This window comes from Tenrec ecaudatus, chromosome 9 (assembly GCF_050624435.1).
Source record: "Tenrec ecaudatus isolate mTenEca1 chromosome 9, mTenEca1.hap1, whole genome shotgun sequence".
NCBI lineage: Eukaryota > Metazoa > Chordata > Mammalia > Afrosoricida > Tenrecidae > Tenrec > Tenrec ecaudatus.
The window spans coordinates 29,834,355-29,842,450 of NC_134538.1; the positions used below are offsets into that span (position 1 = coordinate 29,834,355).

Below are 8,096 nucleotides of genomic sequence, written 5' to 3' on the forward strand. Positions count from 1 at the left end.
CCAACCCCTGTGTCTTTCAAGTCTTTGCTGGTGCCACTGATCTCTGCAATCCCTCCAGGAATGTGGTACTGCTTTTGGTTTACTATTTTCCTAGGCAATGGCTGTTCTAATGGTGTCCATTTGGCCTTTCCTACCATGATAGCCCTTATTCCACATTTCAGGGATCTGATATGGGGGTTCTGCCAGTTACTAAGTATGTCTATTCCAATGATGCATTCTGGAACCGGGAAAATAACCACAGGATGGGTCCGGGGGCCCACTGGACCCACAGTGAGGCATACTTGAGCTAAAACTCCATCGATAACTTGAACTCCATAAGCCCCCACTCTGATTGGTGGGCCTTCGAAACACTTTGGGTCTCCTGAAATTAGTGTCAGTTCTGAGCCAGTGTCCAGTAATCCCTGAAAAGTTTGATTATTTCTTTTCCCAGTGAACAGTCACTCTTGTGAAAGACTGCAGGTCCCTTTGGGGAAGGCTAGAAGAAAGACTAACAGTATGGACCTTTGGTGTTGTAGCAGGGTCCTCATTCAAAGGGACCTGGCCTTCCCCTCATTCAAGGGGTTGTGGGTCTGTACACTGGCTCAGGTATGGGAATTGAGTGATTATGATTGTCTATTCTGCTGTTCACCTGATCTACCATTCTTCCACCTGTACAGATCATGTAAATATTTAGTAGGTTTCACATCTATTTCATTCCTAGTGACACCGTGGCTAAGTAGCCAATGCCATAATTCCACAGGAGACAGGTTACTTTGATTACTATGGAAACCTTGTTGTCTATTATAACCATGTCCACCTAGTCTCTGTTGATTCAGTGCTGACACCTGCCCTCTACCACCACGGGGACCAATCAGCCCCATTGTGGGCATATGTCAGAGTTTGCTTAGGGCAGTTCCCACTGTTAATCCTGGTGCACATAAAGTAGCAATTACAGGAGTCTTAAGAGATGCTGGGACTCGCTTCACAATCTTGTTCCTTATGGTTGTGGTAAAGGGTATGTCCTCAAGAACCCCCTTTTTTGGTCTATGGGAATATCCTGATAGACTAATTCCAACATACCATTTTCCCTAAGCTTTTGGATGCCCTCCTCTACAGTGCATCAACGTAGGTCAGGTACTTCAAGTTTGTCTAATCTAGGCCATCTGGCAGTCCATGCTTCATTGAACCAACCAAATAAAGAATTAGATCCTCTCTAAGCCTGTCTCGCAGAGACATTGAAAGAAGAATCTATGCTTAGGGGTCCCATATCCAGAAACTCAGAACAGTCTAATATTACATTTCATGCACCAGTATCCCACACCCTTAGTAACCATTCCCAGGGATATTCCCCAGGCTTCTGCTTGTACGTATTTGAAAACTCAAGCAGATCTTTGTGAGTATACCACACTTCTTGGGCAATCATCTCAACCTCACCTTTAGGAGCTTTCTGAGACTTAATTTTAGTGACAGGTCTAGCAGAAATAATGGGTGATGAGAGTGTTTCCTGAGTGTTCTCAGCAATATCTCATAAGGCATCTCCCTCAGGCAATGATATGGATGCAGTCAGTCCCATTTGGCATTTCAGCTTGAATAGGTTGGCTAATCTGCTCAGGTGTGTATTGTTTGACTGATAGCGAATTAATACCTTCAGCTGGGAGGGGTGGCTCTATTGACTGGGGTGGGTCAATTGTTTCTAGGAGCTCAATATCCTCCTCTTCTGGATCATCAGCCCATATGTTTCCATCCCATATTTCAGGGTCCCACTTTTTCTGATAACTTTGGTATCAGACACTACTCTAGATCTGCAATTCAGCTGACGTTGTAATTCAGCCACTTGCATAATGAGACTCTGGACCTGGTTTCTCAGCAATGTCAGCTTTTTTACTAGAGGAGAGAAGGCTCTCCTTTGTAGCACAGATGGAAACTTTCAAATCTGTTAGTCTGCACCTGAGGTGTGCTTCTGAGGCTCTGAGACCATCCCTCTCCTTAATCACACTTTCCATTGTAAGAAGAACCAGCCAACCAGCTTCCCTATACTTGTCATCCTGACAAAACTCTTGGAAAATATCAGATATGATCACTCAGAGCCTCTCCTTTAACCAGCACCTCATCGATCGGTGGTGCTATTGTAGGTATTAGCTTTGCTATTTCACACCATGGATTAGTAAGAGTAGCAGACTTATCCATGCTTTGGGGTATTGAAGTAGCATTATTAGTGCTGTTAAGACTAATCAGGCTGGAGAGCCAATTTAAGAAGCCCACATTTAGCATTTTATTTGTCTAGAAACACTCCTGGTACCAGATGTGTTAGGGTTCTCTAGAGAAACAAAACCAGAATGCTAATAATTTTGGATATATTTATACAGATATATAGACAGATAACATAGGAAATAAACAGTTAATTAAATTATAAAGTAGTACAAATGGCTCTGTGCAACTCACCCCCATGAGACAGTTGTGAGACACTGGCAGTCCTTCCAGTCTTGAGGGCCACTGGGTAGTCAGTCCTCTGTCGAGCAATTCAAGCTATTTGGCCACAGGCAGCAAACAGCAAGGCAAGTCACCTACAGTCAGCCAGATGACAGGGTCCCACACTCCCCAGCTCAAGAGATGTAAATTCCAACGGTGTGGCGAAGCAAGTCTTGAAGGAACCTCAAATCACAGCGACACAGTCCACAGGTTAGGTGTCCCACAGGTAGTGTAGCTTGAAAATTGAGGCAAAGAACAAGCAAAGCAGCCACACACTGATCCAATGATCAAAGAGCAAGAGACAAAAAAGACGAGGCCCCCCAAGCCATTTATCTCTCTGCCCTTCAATTAATCCCACATGTGTTGGCACAATAAACTAACTACCTCACCCTTCTACACTGCTGGTGGGACTGTAAATATGTACAACCACTGTGGAAAGATAAATGGTGATACCTCAAAAAACAAAAATAACAAACTGGGTTTAGAAATTTCATACAAACTTCAATCCTTCTGTCAGATATATATTTTAAAATGTAAGAGTTAGAGCACAGAGATATGTACATCCATATTTGTTGCAGCCTTGTTCACAAAGCAAAATGATGGAAAACAAATGGCCATCAGTTGAAGAACAGATAAGGAAACATATACACAATGGAATACTATAAATCACTGAAAAACAAGGACAAAACCAGGAAGCACTTCCTGGCATGGATAGGCCTGGACACCATTGTTCTGAGTGAAATTAGCCCATGACAAAAGGACAAGCATTGTATAAGACCATTGTTACAAAGAAAGAAACAAACCAGGACTTTCACACCAAAGGGAATAGCTTTGGAAGGTGCCAAAGTGGGTAGGACATGGAAGGGAACATGGAGAAATAGACGAGATGGTTGATAGAGATTGACTTGTCTGAAGTGGAAGATAGTAAGTCACAAGAGGGAGAAGATAAATTACAAGAGGGAGCTATGTAAACTATTGGGGACTTTGAATAGTAGTTTGAACTGTTGAATATAAAGTTGATTGTCTGAAATGTAAACCCCCATGTAATTCACAATAAAAATTGTTAATAAACATATAAACAAAAAGAAAACAGCAAAATGACATCCATAAGCTTATATCTCTCAATAATTACATGGAATGTAAATGGATTAAATGCACAGGTGAAGAGTTAGAAAGTAGCAGAACAGACAAGAAAACAAGACCCAAATATGCTGTCAACAAGAGACACAAACCAGACAGGACAAAAAGCCAACCTTAGTGCCCTTGAGTTGACTCTGATGCATTGTCCTTCTATAAAGAGTCACTGAAGCTGTCAGTCTTTCTGGGAACAGATATCCATATCTCTCTCCCACAAAATAAAACTAGACGAAGTAAAGGATGGAAAATGAATAACAGGAAACTCCAGGAAAAAATAAAACCAAATAGATGGGAACTGAAAAACACCTTGTTTTAAAAGTACTGGTTAATTGAAGATACAAAGAATGAAATTTTAAAAATCAAGCACATGGCAGTCCAAAGAGTAGGGATGGCAATATTATTTTTTGATAAGATACAGTAAAGAAGAACACTATACAATGATTAAAATGTCAATTGAATATAATAAACATCTAAGAATTGAAACAGAGCCTCAAAATACATAAACACTAACAGCATTGACTTGAGAAAAAGACAGTTCTGAAATAACAGTAAGACACATCACTATATCACTTTCAATGAAGAACATAACTAGAAAGAAACTCAATAAAGACACAGAAGAACTAAAAACATAACACAAGTGATAATCTCAAATCATCTCGGACAGCATCTTTGATTGGAGTGAGGGTGTGCTTATTTAGTCCTTTAATGAGCAGCATGACAGAGCACTGGTTACTGCACTTCTCGATGGAGGTGAACTTCTCTTCTCCCAACGCGCACTCAGAGACAAGGCCTGTGGTTCCCAGACAGTCGGATTCAGGCCCCCTAAGGAATTGAGAGCCTCCCTGCCACAGCCAAACCTCAGTCTCTCCATGTTTCTCCACTTGGCTCTGCATCAAACCAGGATGCCTTCCTTTACCAGGAATTCTAAGGAAATGGGGTCAATTCCCTTTTGGTTAATGATGATAAATCCTTCACTTACAATCACTGCAGACTGTCTTCCTCAGCTCTTCACATAGTCTTCAGTGAGTTTCCTTTCGGCTTTTACCAGTTTCTCTCTCTCCTCTGCACATTTGTAAACAAAGCCAGAGTTCCCTTCTGTTTTCTTGTATTCTAAAGATACATTGCCGGTGAGATATATGCATCCTCCACTCCTTTCTACATGTCAGGATACCAGTCCCATGGTCAAAACTAGCCCTCGGAATTGGTCTCTAATATATGTCTCATTTCCATGTTTTCAACCATGAAAAGGTCAATAGGCTCATCTTTCTTCTTAGTGACCAGAATGAGTCCACTGGAACCTCTGTTAGGATGTGTGGCGAGGTCCAGCCACATCAATCAGTGTCTTCCTGTCTATCTCTTTGCTGGGTTGATTTGCTCCAGAAATTGAAGAGCCTTTTCTGTTGTTACTTCAAAGCCTTTGGTTATTATGCAGGAAGGCAGGCCTTCAGCAATGTAGTGATTGACCTGCTTTAGCAGCTCCCTGATGGTCCGGATGTTGGAAGTAGTGGCATCTCCACCTAGGTCATCCTGGGTTAGTGAGTTGAACTTCTGTGTGGACTAATTAGCTGTTATATTGCTTCTCTCTGTATAAACCCATATCAATTGTCCTGGTTTTGTTCCTCTAGAGAACCCTAACACAATTCTATTGGTGGCTCTCTCAGCTTCTCATGTCGTAATTTTCTCCTTGTGATTTAGGGAAATTTTTCTCTCGGTAGTTTGTTGTTTATAATTGCTCTGTGACTCCAATAAGACATACTTTGTTCCTTTGGTTGTGCGCCACATAATTCTCAGGATTTCTTCAGATTCCTTCCCTTCTTTATTGATTGTTTCTCACATTTATTGTAGTCAGGGTGATTGTCTTTGAGCTTACTGATTCAATTATTTCTCTTTCATTCTGCTCCTCAGGTCTTTTACTATGCTGCCTAATTCTATTACCTCATTGTTTATCCTTTAGGATTACCTTTGGTTTGAGGATTTTTGTTTTTCATTATTGTTATGAATGTTCCCCACATATCTAAACACCACTCTTGTGAATTATGTTTCTGGTATTTCCAGGGCCTGTTTTCCAGATTATTCTATGGTATTTGGGTGATTTGGGATTGTTTTTGTTTTCTTAATTTTTTTTTGCTTACTGTGGTTGATTGTTGTTTTCTCAGCATCATGGGCCAGCGATTAGTGTTGTGTGAGCTGCTGTGCCATGTCATGGTATTTGACTCTGTCAGGGGAGGTTCAGAGGCCTAATAGAAGCCAGGAAACAGTCAGTGGTTAAATAGAGAATAGGAAAGAAAGATGGGTAAATCGGGAGGGAAAAGACAAGCTGAGTGGGAGGGAAGAGACAATAAAGAATAAAATAAATGCAATAATAATAATAACAGGTGGCCACCTGAGTAGGCAAACAGATTGGTAAAAATAATGGGAAATATATTTTAAAAGAGGCGCTCAGAATTAATGGTTTTATGTAAATATATGTCATGATGAAAGAGAGTGAGTAGAAAAGATAATAAATGGGCTAGGAAAAAGTGTAAGCAAATATACAAACCAGAAGAGGATTGGGGTACATATAAAGTTAGAAGAGAAAGTATAATTAAAGAAGAAAAGCAAAAAGAGAGAAAGAAGGAAAATGAGATAAGGGAGAAAAGATAATGAAAGAAAAAGATAAGGAAAATAAAAAGACACAAAGCGTGAATGTCCAGGAGGGGAAGGGAAAGGCGGGGGGGTGGGGTGGGGAGAAAAGGGGACCCAATCAGAATGATCTACATATTAACCCCCTCCCAGGGAGATGGACAACAGAAAAGTGGATGCAGGGAGACATTGGTCAGTGTAAGACATGAAATAATAATAATTCATAAATTATCAAGGCTTCATGAGGGAGGGGGGAATGAGGAGCTGATACCAAGGGTTCAAGTAGAAAGAAAATGTTTTGAGAATGATGATGGCAACAAATGTACAAATGTGCTTGACACAATGGATTTTTATATGGGTTGTGATGAGTTATATGAGCCCCCAATAAAATGATTCAAAATAAATAAAAACCTATATGCATTTTAAAAAGTGTGCATGGGCAAAGAAAAGATGTGAGACAATAAAAGACTGGGTGTGGACTGAGTGTAGGCACTCGTGCCCTATTACTATGCAACTGTGAGTGTTGAGGAGTCTGTGTAGTCAGAGTGGGGTGGGGGAGTTCTTGTTTAGGTCATTGTTCCAAAATTTGTAGGCATATGTGCTTTGATTTAGGGGAAATGCATATTCTTAGGCAGGTGGGGGTCACACTAGAAGAAATGGGAAAAAACTAAGGTGGGGATAGATAAAACTATTATAATAGAACAAAAGTACAAAATCCCAAGAAAATAATGTAAAAATAAAACTACCTGGTGGGCAGGAGTCATACTCCTTTGGTACTGTTATTGAGTGTACATCCATGCTGTGTGGAGGAAGGAGGCAGGTAGAGAAAAGGGTGCCAGAGAACAAAACAGTAAAGAAGGAAGAAGAAGAAGAAGAAGAAGGAGAAGAAGAAGAAGAAGAAGAAGGAGAAGGAGAAGGAGAAGGAGAAGGAGAAGAAGAAGAAGAAGAAGAAGAAGAAGAAGAAGAAGAAGAAGAAGAAGAAGAAGAAGAAGAAGAAGAAGAAGAAGAAGAAGAAAAGAAGGAAGAAGGAGGAGGAGGAAATGGTGGGAAGTTCAGCTTGCTTGAGTACTTGAAATGTCTGCACTAAGATGCCCACTTGATCTTCTATCCACACAGCACCCCCAGATGCCAGAGCAGTAGTTTGTCTGGCTGGGTTGCTTAGGGGCCGGGAAGAACTGTCTGTTGAGGAGGAGCCCTGGCCACAGGAGCTGCTTGTGCTGTTGCTCAGTGGTGAACTACAGTATGTCAGAGGGCGTTGCTGCTCTCCCACATCAATAAAATTTGGTCCACTTAGTCAGGAAGTAGATGATACCTTTCCCGGTGGAATCTCTAATAGTTTCTGAGGAGATCTTCCTGAACTGGTTAGCTGGTCTTTTATCACTTCAATCAAGGTTTTCCTATATTTTATTGTGCTATTTTTGTAGGGTTTCCATTGATTGATTGATTTTAATTTTATTATTATTATTTGTTTCCTTATGTTCTTTATATGAAATCTAGAATAGGTAAATCTATAGAAGCAGTACTGGATTAATAGCTCTTTGGCTCTACGGCAGTAGAGATTATGGGAAAGAAGAACTAAAAATGAGTACAGGAAAAAAAGAAAAAGTTTTAAAATTGATTGTAGTGATGATTACACAACTCTTTAATATAGTTATACCAGTGAATTTTGTGATGTGAAATTATGTCAAAAAGCTAAAAATAAGGTAAAAAAGAAAAACATCGCAAAATATTGTAGTCAAACTCTCCAATACCTGGGTAAAGTAGAGAATCCTGAAAGGAGCTAGGGGAAAAAGACCAGCCACACCTACAAAATAAACCAATAAGAAGGCTCAGCCTTTTCTGCAGAAACTTTACAAGCAAAAAGACTACTGAGTACCATATATGTAATT

The 8,096-nt window shown here is 40.4% G+C and overlaps 1 pseudogene; it reads right to left on the reverse strand.

Annotated features, from left to right (window-relative positions):
• Positions 1 to 4,205: 4,205 nt before the first annotated feature.
• On the reverse strand, positions 4,206 to 5,789 carry LOC142457170 (T-complex protein 1 subunit zeta pseudogene; annotated as a pseudogene).
• Between the last annotated feature and the right edge of the window lie 2,307 nt (positions 5,790 to 8,096).